Raw genomic sequence first — 14,109 nt, forward strand, 5'->3', positions numbered from 1 at the left:
GACCACAGGGACAGTCACATGACATTAAGAAAGAAATAGGCAACACACTGGGGAAAGAAAAGGCTTTTTGCTGCAGGCTGTGAAAGAATATGAGAGATTGTTTTGTAAAAGCTAAAAAAAAAAAGGTCTCATGGAAAGAGTGGGGAAGCGACAGTAATAATTACAGTACGCAAATGCAGTGGCGGTAAGTCAGTGTTTAGTGTTTACTACTGTTGCCAGGCAGCCTACTTTCCTTTCCGGTAACACTCATTGACTTCTTGCTTATCCACAGAATATTTTGTTTGTACCCCCCCTCCCTAGCGTTTCGGAGCATATTGCAGCGAACGATGCCTTGAGCGTAAACGCCTCTGTGCATACATGCTCGCACCATCTACGGAGGCCCGCGCCACGGTGTCTCGCGCAAGTATAAAGCTTAACAGTTATTCAACTGGGCTTAGATCAGGTGATTACAAAGGCCATAGCATATGATTCACAGCATTTTCTTATTAATCACCCATTAAAGGTGGTAAATTCGAGATTCAGAGCATTTATATTGCCTCCACATGGTTCTCAACATGGCGACGGTAGCTCGCACTAACAGTGCAAACAACGGCAACAGTGCTGACAGAGCTAACAGTGTTTACCTGGGGGGGGGGGGAGTGCTATGATGGCATTATCAGCTGTAAACACCGTATGAGCGCAGTGCAGAGCGGCGGCCGTAAGCTAGCCAGTGGGGCAAGCTCACATGCACAAACATGCACACAAAGTGACTTCATTCTCTGCTCAGGTAGACATTACTCCTCTATAGTTTTACATAGAAAATAGTTGTTTGATGCTATATTAATGCTGTGGATATCGTATAGGGAACCTTTAACTGTATGGGATCTGCATTTCTTATGTTTCCAGACTCATTTACTCATGGGTTTCCTGTATTTTGCCACCTGTCTTGTGAAAAGGACTGGCTGAATACAAATACAAGACTGTTACATAAGCTTCATATGTCCAAGTCTCTCTCTCTCTCACACACACAGCCCTCTGTGTTCTTCTTAGCCGAGGCTTAAATTGACATGTAACAATGTCTAGCTAGGCACACAACTGGTTTCACTGAATTAGTTTGATGAAAAATGCTAATGCGTGCTTTAATGCTATTGATTTTACCAGTAAGTCAATACACAGATCTACAGAGAAAATCAATGCAGAATTCTTAATTTTCAATACTTTTCTATGCCTGTTTTTTTTCTGCTTTGGCTCGAGATGCAAATGTGCACACAGAGGGAATGAAAAGAGAGAGAGAATGACCTCCCCTGCCACAGAGGAACGTTGAGTCCTCACAGCAGAGGTCTGGGTCTTGGTCACCGTAGCCTTGGACACACTGTGACAGCCTATGGAAACACAGCCCTCTCCCCCACAAACCCTGGCAGCATCAACACACGCTGACCTTATGTTTCAATATGAGGAGGGAGGGAGAGTGAGAGTGAATGTCCTGTTTGGCATGGTGTGTGTGTGTGTGTGTGTGTGTGTGTGTGTGTGTGTGTGTATCAGCAGGGTGATTTTTGGGACAATATTATTTGGGCAAAAGCAATGATGCTGCTCTGCTGTGCTGATGTGGGAAATCTGGCTACAAGCCGGAGTGTTTCCAGCTGTTGCTAGCACACGTCCTGCTCCTTCACAACAATGATACACAACATCGCAGGATGTTTCATAGTTTTGTAACCTTTTTAAGAATGACAATTAACCATGTGTATCAGATAAAACTGCAATAAAATCTTACATTTATCAGAATTAATCACCGGTAAAAACCAGTGGGCTACCTCTGGGTCTGAAAAGTGAAGCCAATGCTGAAGTGCCTTAAACTTGCATTCTTTCTAACAGCCAGCAGGGGGCGACTCTGGTTGCAAAAAGAAGTCTGATTGTATAGAAGTCTATGAGAAAATGAGCCTACTTCTCACTTGATTTATTACCTCAGTAAACATTGTAAACATGAGTTTATGGTCTCAATTGCTGGTTTCAAGTCTTCTTCTATACAGCATGATGTTCATTTAGTAAATTATGGTCCCATTTAGAGTCAAATAGACCATAAAGCAGGGGGATGCTTTAGGGCGTGGCTACCTTGTGACTGACAGGTCGCTACCTCTGCATTGTCCGGTCCGGGAGTTGTCCATATTTTCATCTTATAACTTTAACCCTTTCACAGTGTATTTTCGGTTCATGACCCTCTTGTATCACTTCTGGTTGCAAAAAAGATGGCGATGGGCAAAAGGCCGAATTCGAGGCTTCAAACCGGCAGTCCACAAACCAATGGGTGATATCACGGTGACACTTGTTATATACAGTCTACGGTCAAAAGTATAATTTTGTACGACTGAAATGACAATAAACGACTGCGAACTAATTTATGTGACAAGTCTAAAATTTACTGAGGCTAACATTAGGCTTTTGCTCATAAAAACAGATTAAAGCAGCTCAAACAAAGCCAGAAAGATAGGTAGGGTATTATACATTCTTTCATTCATTATCCGTAACCGCTTATCCCATCTGGGCTGTGGGGGGGGGGCTGGAGCCCTGGACAGGTGTCACGCTCACATTCAGACCTACGGGAAATTTAGAGTTAACGATTAACCTAACCTGCATGTCTTTGGACTGTGGGAGGAGAACGGAGAACCCGGAGAAAACCCACGCTAACACGCGGAGAACATGCAAACTCCAAAACAGAAGAGTCCAAAGCCGGATTCGAGCCTGCGACCCTCTTGCTGTGACGCGACAGTGCTAACCACTGCACCGCCGCGTGCACAATTTGCCCATTATACATCATACATGGGGTAAATATTTTAATATTTATTTTTTTACAGATTTCCCCGTGTCCTATATGAGTATACCGCAAGTCGTCTCACTCATATTAGTTGTGGAATGTAAAAACAGAGGCTTTTCTGCAGCTGGCACGGATTCAAAGCACAGTGAAAGTATTATAATAAATGCAGGGGATGATTACCGATGTGCCAAACTGCCACGTTAATCAATAAATAAAAATCCAACACTGTGATGAATTATTGAAACGTCGTAAACAAATCTTTGAAACTTGTAGCAGAGGGCAAAACAATGAAATTTAACCGTTAACTTTATATCAGTCTATTACACTACAATCTGCGGCAAAGCACACACTGTGCCCTATAAAAAGAACATGATATCTACAAGAGCAGTAATTTACGGCCGCAGGTACTGTGTTCCACTGGGGTTGGCATCCGTGCACGGGAGGAGAAGTGGTGGGGGGGCGAGGGTGGAGGGTGGTGGGGGGGGGGGGGGTGGCGGTACACCCTGTGAGAACACACTGTTCCACAACAGCACTGTGCGAGAGGGGATTCTCAGCTGGATGCTTTCCAGGTTTCAAAGGCAAAGAATGGGGATATATTATTACAAAGAGCTCTCCACGGAGCAACGTGCACACTTTGCTCTTCATGAGCTTACACTGATGTAATGGAGCCCATAAAAATCCAAGAGATTGATCTAAAAAAAGAAAAAAAAAAAAGAAAAAGGAGGAGCACTGTAGACACGAGATAAGCACTTCATCCCACAATCCGACTGTGATAAGATTCAAGATACGATGGCTGTTATTAGCCTTTTTTTTATTACGCCTGCCAAATGAAAGAGTTCAACTCAGGAACAAAAGACTGATAATTCCTCCTTCACCTTGATATGCCCATATCACCCACACACACACAAACCGGCGACCCTTTGACTTTGCTCTGGACGCGCTTCCCGCCGAATGACTTCGGGGCACGTCCACATAAGGTCCATTCATTTCTGTCAGGGAGCTATTTCAACTTTGATCTGGAGGAATTGAGTGCAATGGAGGTTTAGCTTTGTATTTAGATGGCTCTACAAAATACTTTGTAACAGTGCCATGAAAAGAGTTTGGCGTGAATAGGATTAAGTATAATTAATGTTAGAGCGAAATGAGGGTGTAAAGAAACTAGGGAATGGGTTCAGCGAGTCATTTGGTCAAACCAGGAGATCCAGCGGTGACAGATAAGAACCTGCCATGCATGTCAGAGTCAGAGATAACTAACAGGACAACAGGAAGTGCCATCTACCGGGGTCGTGTTCCACTCATGCATTAATGTACACACACACACGCACACACACACACACACAGCCTCCCCTGCAACAAAGAGCAGGATGTTCAGGCCAGTGTTTTTGGCTATACTCCTACATATTGCTTGTCCCACCTTCCTGACTCTGAGTTCCTTTCATCCATCACTGAAAGCCACATTCTTAAAGCCTGAGAGGCATTTTTTCTTTTTCAGCTCAGAGGAATTTCATCCCTTTCCTCTTCATTCCTCTGAGTAGGCCGTAAACACAGAGGCGTGACTCACACCCAACAGGACAAATTCATGGTCAGCCATTCAGTTAAACTAAGTAGTTAATGAATCTTCAGACAGCGTGTTACAGTAATATGCCTCCACTGAGCTGAACGTATGCAATGTCTGAGATAATACAACAAGAGCAAGGATCAATGAGTTTTGGGGTTAAATGTGTGGTAGCTTTCGGAATTCACTCTAGGTAAAATAAAATGAATTAAAATGTGCTTTACTTTTTCACTATGCTTCATTGAAATGTACACTACAATTGTGTTACTCAAATCCACAAAATCATAAGCTGGTTCTCAGTTCAATACTACAAACTAACTGTGAATTTGAAAACACCATAGCCAGTAAGACAACAAAGAGGAGGCAAAATGCTTAATATTTTTATATTTTTTTGTGCACTGGATTGTGGAACAACAGGGCTGCAACTGACTTATTTTATCATATTCTTCAACAAATCATTTAGTCTATAAAATATCAGAAAATAGTTTAAAGAAATGTGCATCACAATTTCCCATGACCCAAGATGACCTATTTAAAATGCTTGTTTTGTCCAACCAAAAGTCAAAACCTCAAAATATTAACTTCGCTATAGAAGACTGACAGACTGAAGATACATTTGACATTTACATTTGGGAAGCTCGAACCAAAAAACTTAAAAAAAAAATGAGTGACACTCAATGGTTAATATGCAGTATATGAGCACAGCTACACAGCTAGTTTTAAAAAACAAAAACAAAAATAAAGTAAATGGAATAAAAAGAAAAAACAATTGACGGAAATAAAAAATAAAATAAAAATAAATAAAATAAAATAAAAACAATTGTTCTGCTTCCTGCAGGTGAAACTAAGATGTAACAGCTGATGGTGGAGGGCTTTGAGGAGGAAGCCCCACCCCCACCAGAGGGATCAATGCACATAAATGGAAGAGGTCGCAGACCTTTGACATCTCCTTTCAGCCGGGGGAGGGGCACGGGCCTTTGTGAGATTGGCTTTAATGATCCAATTGTCGACTTGTGTCATGCACCTCCATACAGTACACAGTTTGTGTCAGACTGTCCTCCACTCTGTGCACACTCCACCCTTTACTGTTTGTCCTTCCACTAAACCATCCAGAAATAAGTGTGACGGTGGAATAAAAAAAAACTCTGTATCTCACTTGCTGTCTGCATCCAGCTGCCTTGCTTCGCTCTTCATCACCCCCACATCTGCTTTAACCTCTTCTCCCATATCTTCCCTTCCTCAGCCTGCCCGAGCTCCTCTGCAGACCTTATCTGTGCTTTCCCTCCCTCCTCTTTCATGCTGCATTTTTTTGAAGAGAGAGATCACTCTAAAAGGCCAAGGCAGGAGAAGATGACCCCTTTCTAAGATACTTTGATGCATTTGTGCTCCACGGAAACAAAATGGACAAGATAGAGAGAAGCAAAACATGACATATATCTATAATATTCTGATTTTGGTTGAATGAGAGGTTCAAGATACACACACAAACTTTTCAAATACTGCTTTTGAGTAATATAACTTTGACATCTGACTCCCTGCTACAGACAGAAAGACAACAACCCTGACACCACCATTACAGTATGTGAATATTTGTCTCTCTCTTTTACTTACACAACACTGACATTACCAGTGGACACGGTGTTCCTGGCATTCTTGACCCTCAATAAAAAAGGACAGGTTAAGAGTTTACTGGCATCCATGCGGAACACATCTGGCTCTGCAGATCAGCACGAAGATCTTCTTTTAATTCTGGCGTCTCTTGTAATCGGCCACTAAACAGTTCAGCCGATATCTGATGTACAATGACCTCGCTGTGGAAATTATTAGCTAATTCTATCTATTCAATTCAGATCCTGAGCAGCCCGATTGATTCTGACTTACATTAGATGCTACATAAACAACACTACATGAAGCAGCACCTCCAACAGCTACAACATTAAAATGCTCTTAGACACTAATGAAACCATAATAATAATAAAATAATATGACATATAATAGGGGGAGTTTTTACATAATGAATACTTTTACTTTGATAATAACACATTTGGCTTATAACACTTGCATGCACTTCTACTTAACTAGTAAGATTTTGTATACGGGATTTTTACTTGTAACTTGCTGCCCCCTCTTAGTTGATTTCTCGACTAATTGGTCGTTATTGTCTTAGTCGACTAAGATTTCTTTAGTCGATTAGTCATTTTTATGCTTTTTCATGCGGAATCATTTATTTCCAAGATACTTATGAGCACATCTCTGGTAAACATATGATTTAAAGTGGCGCTTTTGTGTGATTCTTTGTGAAGAAACAGTTGTATAGATTAAATCAACTAATCGATTAGTCAACATTATTGATATTATAGCATTTAATTAGGGCTGTCCTCAACCAAATAAATTCTTAATCGACTAATTGATTAATTGATTGGATCAACAGATCTGTAAAACTGAGTTTCTCCAAAAAGAATCACACAAAAGCACCATTTTAAATCTTGTGTTTACCAAGAGGGGGCAGTCCTATATTTGATTATCTACTTTCAGATCATAAAGTGTTTTAATAACACAATCATCTCTCCATGACAACATATTGAGGCAAAAAGGGACAATTTGATATCTGGCCTCTGTCTCAGCAGTTTGGATGAATGACGGCTATTTTGAAGACCACCTGTCTTCTGGGTCCTGTCGCATCGCGCTCAAAAAAGTGTGAAACAATAGCACTGATCCCTCTGGTTGGGATTTAGTCCCTTGTACCATCTGTACTCGGGATCAGAGAAGCTCACAATCACTCAGAAGAACCTCTGAAAGGATCAAGAGAAGCATCTGCCTCCATTGCTGCGACTGGTCCCAGTGGTGTTTTTGTGATCTAAACTGGTACTGCGAATGATAAACGCCAGGGTGTTTCATGTCAAAGATTTTCCCTCACTGATCAATATTTAAAATGATAATGTTTCTGGAGCTGCATCGGAAACTGAAACCTCTTTGTTACTGACTGGATCGGTAATCAATTGTTATGTACGCCTTTTTGTCATGACACCGAACACAAATCCGAGTGATCTTTCACACGCTAGTTTGTCATAACAGAGAGAAATAATTAGCGTGAATGAAAAATGTTGGCTTAAACAGAAAATAAACAGAAACGCTGAGGGACAACTGAGCAAAACACAAGGCATAAACAGCAAAAGAGGAGTCCTGATGTGCTCCAAATGATAGTGAGGGAATAATGAGGGGACATAAATCAATCTGTTACCCTGGCGACAATTGCCTTATGTACAAATGGATGTGAAATAGTCGTCTATCCACAGCTTGATCGAGCTCGTTTCATGTGAGAGATGACATGTTGCATTTTTTCTAAAACCTCTTTGCCTCACAGCAGGTCTACTGCACGATAAAACAACTGTGAATGAGGCCAAAAATAGAGAGGGAAGCATTAACATAACAAGATAAGAGGTTGACAAAACAGCATAAAAAGATGAATTATTTTATTTTTTGAGGGATGAGCCACAACTACTGTACAGTGCTTCATTTTTAGTTAGATATATCTCATTTTGGTTGATTATAATTGCTAAAAATATCCTTTTAAGTTTGACATTTTCAATATTATGAGTTTACAAACTTCCCAGAGCCAATTTACAACTCATTTTGAGAAATAAAAGATTATGACGCCACAATCGCACAAAGAAAAACGCCTCGACAACCCAAGGCCTTCACAAAGCCACATGGGAAGGAGATGATGTCTCCTTCAAGGCTAAAGAGAGAAACCTGTCCGAGGGCAGGAGTGGTGTGTCACGGGGGCCTTACTACTTATCTCCTCCCAGATTAACTCCCAATTGTTCCGCGGGAACAAAGGCAGCCGGGGAGGAAACCAGCCCCCCGAGGGCCAGATGGTCAGCGTTCAGAGCCCCCTGACCCCTCCAGCCCTCGGCCTCTCTGACAGGGCTGCGCGTGCTCTGCAGGCGAGACGGGCCACCCAGCCAACTCTCAATCCACACTCTCCATGTACAGAGCATGCACTCACATGACACTGTAGTGATGATTCTCTTTAATAGACTTTCAGAGGGTGTTTAGTTGCAGAAGACAACCATGAATGTCAGCTATCGCAAATCTGCAGTTAAAGGCACCAATCAGGCTTTTAGAGTAGGGATGCACCGACGTCGGATATTTGGGCCGATACTGACTCAAATAGCTGGATCGGGTATCATGACAGTGGAGCCGATCATTTCAATTCTATGTTTACGTCTGATTACATGTGCGCGTACTACGTCATGCATCATGCAGCACGTCAGTAGAGCGCATAGTTGAGGGAGCTACCAACAGACATGTCAGCTGTTTGGAGGTATTTCACGCGTGCTACGCTAACAAGCTCTACAGCTACTCACTGCAAAGCCGGTGTTTGAAGGGGTGGCTACATTTAAAAAGTTTTACACTTAAATTGTAATAATTGTTAAGATTTTTTTTTACCAAGTTGCTGGTGCATGATTTATTTTTTTAATAATAAATAACAATTCACAAAATTTATATTAATGTATTTATTTGGAAAGCAAAGTTTAAGTGAGGCCTGATGTTGCTTCAAAAGTCCCTGACACACCAAGCCGACGGTCGGCTGTCAGACATGTTTGGGGCCGTCGGTTTAGCGTCTGCAGGTCTAGTTTGTGCAGTGTGTTCCGCGCTGTCGGCTCTAGCCTGCCCGCGTTGGAGCTTTTTCGGCCGATTCAGCGTGTTGAATCGGCGGCGGAGCCCGTCGGTGAGAGAAATCACTCTGATTGACTGTTCAGCTTAAAGGAATCAGTGCACGAGAAGAGAAACGGAAGTTAGGAAAGCAAGCCAACGAGTAAAGTCAAGTGGAAAAACACAGAAGGCTGGTGGGCGAGAGTGGTGTGAAACGTCGCTTTATTTCATGTACGTTTCATAACAACGGCTTGTATATCCACAGTCCTCGGTTTCCCTTTTTGAATGAAGACTACAGACTACCGCCACCTGCTGGTAGGGAGTTATTTCATCTCACAAAGGCGCAGAACGTACGTGGTAGTTGGCCGTGGGCTGTAGTCTTTGCGGTGTGTTCGAGTGCAAGTTTTTGGCCAAGACAAAGGCGACGTGAGGCGAATTTCTATGCAGCCGGACTAGAAATGGTTCATTGTTAAAATGCTGCTTTCATGTTCAGTATTTGACATTAGAGTTGCCGTATCATCAGTAAAATGAACTACTCTGCTGTAGTTTGTAGGATCATGTAATGTGCATGTAACTGTCATTAGCTCTAGTGACATTTAGAAAGTATTCTTTACTGTAGAAGGGAGTTTAGAGAGGAGGAATGCAACCTTTGGGACATGAAACATGGAATGTCAGATTAGATGTAGTCAAGACAGACTAGTTTGTCTGTAATTACAATCACAAACCACCAGAAAACATCGCCTGCATGGCTGTGGTTATATGATATGACTTTATCTGAGCTGCTGAAGACCTGTTTCAACACTCAGCCTCAGGCAACTGTAACAGTATACCGCAGACAAACATGTAAATTAGTGGCCTGGTTCCAGGTATATTTGACATGACAATAACAATGATTAATGAGCAGGAGTGACAGAAAGATTACATAAGATGATAAAAATCAGCTTTTTAAGGCAGAGCACAGGCTTATCTACATTGTTTTAAATAGCCATGAGATAAATTATATGACTACTGCTGATCTAAAATAAAGTTTCACTGGACTTCATTGCTGCAACAAGGTTTGACAAAAGAAAAATCCCACACTGACACTTATATTACACTGCAAGAGTAAGTTAATTACTACATATAGCCTACATAATTATAGTAATTTGTGCAAATATACTGGAGCAAATAATGAAAAAACAAAAAACGATTTTTAAACCTACTCATGCTGTATTTCAGAGCATGCAAACATTACATATTACAGACTTTGCTTATGATTTGATTATAATTGCCTCTTGTTATACTTTTTTTCCCCCCAGGTCATCAGACTTTTAAATAGATAATTCATAAAGCACCTTCTCACACAAAAAGTACCTCAATCATAGATCTTATACTTTATATACTGTATATGGTCTTAATGTATATGTTCTTAATATGCCTGTATATATTCTTAATATGCCTTGTACAAAGTATTTCCTTTTATAAATATATATATATATATATAATATAAAATTATAAATCCCACACTGACACTTACATTACACTGCAAGATAGGTTAATTACTACCTATAGCCTACATAATTATAGTAATTTATGCAAATATACTGGAGCAAATAATGAAAAAAAACATGTTGTTTTTTTTAAAACCTACTCATGCTGTATTTCCGAGCATGCAAACAGCCTTATTACAGACTTTGCTTATGATTTGATTATGATTGCCTCTTGTTATACTTTAACTTATCCCTTCCTATAAAACATCCTGCAGTTTCTTCAGCAGGAGCTTTAATGCTGAATGGTGAAATAAACTTTAGGCAGCATCTGTTTCAGCCCGACACCATGTAGACTGCAGCAGCAGCAGTGCGACCATTACTGTAGCAGCCTGATCAGGTTTATGATCACTAACATGCTTTCTTATCATGACATGTGATTTTTTTTTACGCACGTGAGAGGATACAGTAAAGAAAAGCAAGCAGCAGCGCGCACGCCTACCTTTATCCACGCGGAGACGCGGCCATGTAGTCCACGTAGAAGAATCGGGTCTGCTGTGGGTTTAGATTCGCGTCCCTGGCTCGTACACCACCACCAACCACCACCAGCAGCACCACCACTACACCGCTACTGCTGCTGCTGCTGCTGCTCTGCTCGCTTTGCTGCTCCGCTACAGCTGATCTGCGCACGGAGGGAGCCGCCAGGTGATGTCAGGACATTACTGCTCCGCTTGGAGGATATATCAAAAACCACAGAAGAAGACAGACTCATACGTCACAAATGTAACCAATTAAACGAACTAAAGCTAATTAACCCGGTAAAATTAAGTTGAAATGTGCAGTGAGGAGGAAAACACGTCTATTATTATATTATCAATATATAAACTATTCCCCCATTATAAATGTTATACTGTGATTTTATTTATTTTTTATTTATCGTGGTGTACAAATATGGAACACCAAAATACATGTTATCAAGAGCTCGTTATCCTTAGAACATTTTAAAAGGAAATTATCATCACGTTTTATTCATGATGTCTAATTATCTTTTGATATGTTTAGATATATTTTCTTTTCTTATGTACTGTTTTTTGTATGTATTTCATTGTTTTTATTGGATTTGTTTTTCCACTGTTTGGTTAGGGTTTTTCTGCACATTTTGTGTACTTCTTGTTGTTGTTTAACTTTTGTTTAAAATTATGTTAGTTTAGGTCATTCTTCCTTTTTTGTTATAGTTTTTTTGTTCCTCCTGGGGTTGGGGGTAGGTCCTTTATATAAGCCCTTGGTGGCTTCTTGACCTCTCCTGACACATTTCTTGTTTTTTTTTCATTGGCTGGATTTTGTGCAGTTTTATACAGTATATGTACAAATAAATAAATAAATTAAAAAAAATGTAAAGCAACAAAAACAGTTCACCTGACAATGTCATGGACATAGCTATAGGGTGGAGTCGGGTAAAATGGGATACTTTTTGGTAAATGGTTTATAAGACCATCAAATAAGCTATGCATGAGATCTAATTATATTTTTTATAAATGGAGGTAAAACTTAATTTTATAGGTCAAATTTCATGATAATTAGGTGATAATTAGCAAGAAACCTATTTGAAATTTCTTTGGAATTACTGCCAAATTACCCCAATATTTACCTCAAAATCTATCAAAAATTACTTTATTATAAACATTATTTAATAACTGTATTCCGCTATTTCCCAATAGCTGGTCTTTTATTTAATACATTTCCAGGGAAAAGAATACAAAGTTAATTGATATGCTTTATTTCCATGTCTGCTGATAAATAGATAATAATTAGCAAATAACTTAGTTGAAATTTCTTTAAAAGAAAACCTCTCTGAATCATAACATTAGCTACCAGGTTACATTTGTGTAGACAATAAGTCACACAATGGTGAGATTTGTTCCTGATCAGAAGTGTCTTCTATTAGTTTTGGTTGTCCACCTCTGATGAAGAGCAGAGCACAGCCGCTTCTCAAGCCTAAGGGACCTATTTTAACCATTATATGCTATTTTAGCATATAATTATTAAACAATGTTTATAATAAAGTAATTTTCGATAAATATTGGGGTAATTTGGCAGTAATCCAAAGAAATTTCAAATAGATTACTTGCTAATTATCACCTAATTACCATGAAATTTGCCAACCTGTAAAATGAAGTGTTACCTACATTGGCATTGGTCTCTTGAATATTTATGTATTAAAGAAATGTGAAAAAGTATCATTGTTTTGGAGTTATAAGAGTTAGAGTGTCAGCAGGTTCCCTCTTGAGCTACGACACAATGTTCAAGTAAAATGGGCCAATATAAAAAGACAATAAAAACATAGTAATTTCAGCTGAAATCATTTTGGTGTGCGATAGTAACAACAGAATAAATATATTTCATACAATAAAAAAATTAAACAAATCAAGTCTTGTTAGGTTTTGTCCTGCGTTCCCTTCAAACACTGTCTGCAATGCATAATTTAAAAAAAAAAATTGTTAAGATTTTGCTTGCATACATATCTAGACCGATGGACCTGTTTTGCAACCTCAATTTCTGTGTAACTTCTGTTTAAAAGTGTGTGTATATATGGCCCAATTTCACTGACATGGTTAAGCTAAAATGGGCCAGTACCTAAAATTACTTTTTTTTTCACAAAAATCTACATTTGTTTTTGTTTTAACTTTTTATTTGAATGAGCATGTCAAAACATTGCTCATAGTCATTTTGCTTTGCTTGTTAGCTTACTTAGAATTACTTTATCATCCTTATTAGTTATGTCATGCTCACTTACCCTCCAATTTCTCTGACATGCTTCATGTAACACTATGCCCTGCCCATATTATCAACCTCAGACCAATCAAAACTATTTTTTACATGTCAACTAGTGGTGAAGCAACAATGCAAGATCAGTTATTGTGACTGGCTGTAAAATGTTAAAGGGCTATGATGCTCCAAACTTATCTGGCCCATTTTACCTGACTCCACCTTACCTGAATTAGGAAAGGAATCAAACAAATAAAGAAACAAATAGACCAAAAAAATAAATCAAACATCCAACCTCTATATAGGCTACATACATACATACATACATACATACATATATACACACATACATATTACCTCCATATAGGCGACATACATACCTACACACATACATATTTCCTCCATATAGGCGACATACATACGTACATACACACACACATATTACCTCCATATAGGCTACATAGATACATACACACTTACATATTACCTCCATATAGGCGACATACATACACACACACACATATTATACCTACACACATACATATTTCCTCCATATAGGCGACATACATACATACACACATACATAATACCTCCATATATGCGACATACATACACACACACACATATTACATCAATATAGGCTATATGAATGCATACACACATACATGCATGATACTATATATTACAACATTATTATTAGCCAACCTATAATCTCAATATTATTATGAAACTGTATAGGCTATACATGCCTGCACCTGCATGAAGTTTCTATAAACTTAAAGTAACCTATGTACAGTATTTCTCACACGTATGGTCTCTGAGGTTAAACATGTCTCGGCAGGCAGAAATACAAAACTGAAGCATTGAGTTCTGGC

General features: G+C 39.4%; 1 protein-coding gene across 4 annotated transcripts in view; it reads right to left on the bottom strand.

Annotated features, from left to right (window-relative positions):
• The window catches only part of greb1l (GREB1 like retinoic acid receptor coactivator), a 55,070-nt gene extending 43,893 nt beyond the window's left edge, over positions 1-11,177 (bottom strand). For 3 of the 4 annotated variants that reach the window (XM_037787903.1, XM_037787904.1, XM_037787901.1), the window contains exon 1: positions 10,971-11,176. The gene's annotated coding sequence lies outside the window, so the exon portion shown is untranslated. Of the gene's footprint in view, positions 1-10,970 lie in introns of all 4 variants that reach the window. The other variant, XM_037787905.1, reaches the window with a different exon arrangement.
• Positions 11,178-14,109: the final 2,932 nt, after the last annotated feature.

The sequence above is a fragment of the Sebastes umbrosus genome, chromosome 12, assembly GCF_015220745.1.
Source record: "Sebastes umbrosus isolate fSebUmb1 chromosome 12, fSebUmb1.pri, whole genome shotgun sequence".
NCBI classification, from domain to species: Eukaryota; Metazoa; Chordata; class Actinopteri; order Perciformes; family Sebastidae; genus Sebastes; species Sebastes umbrosus.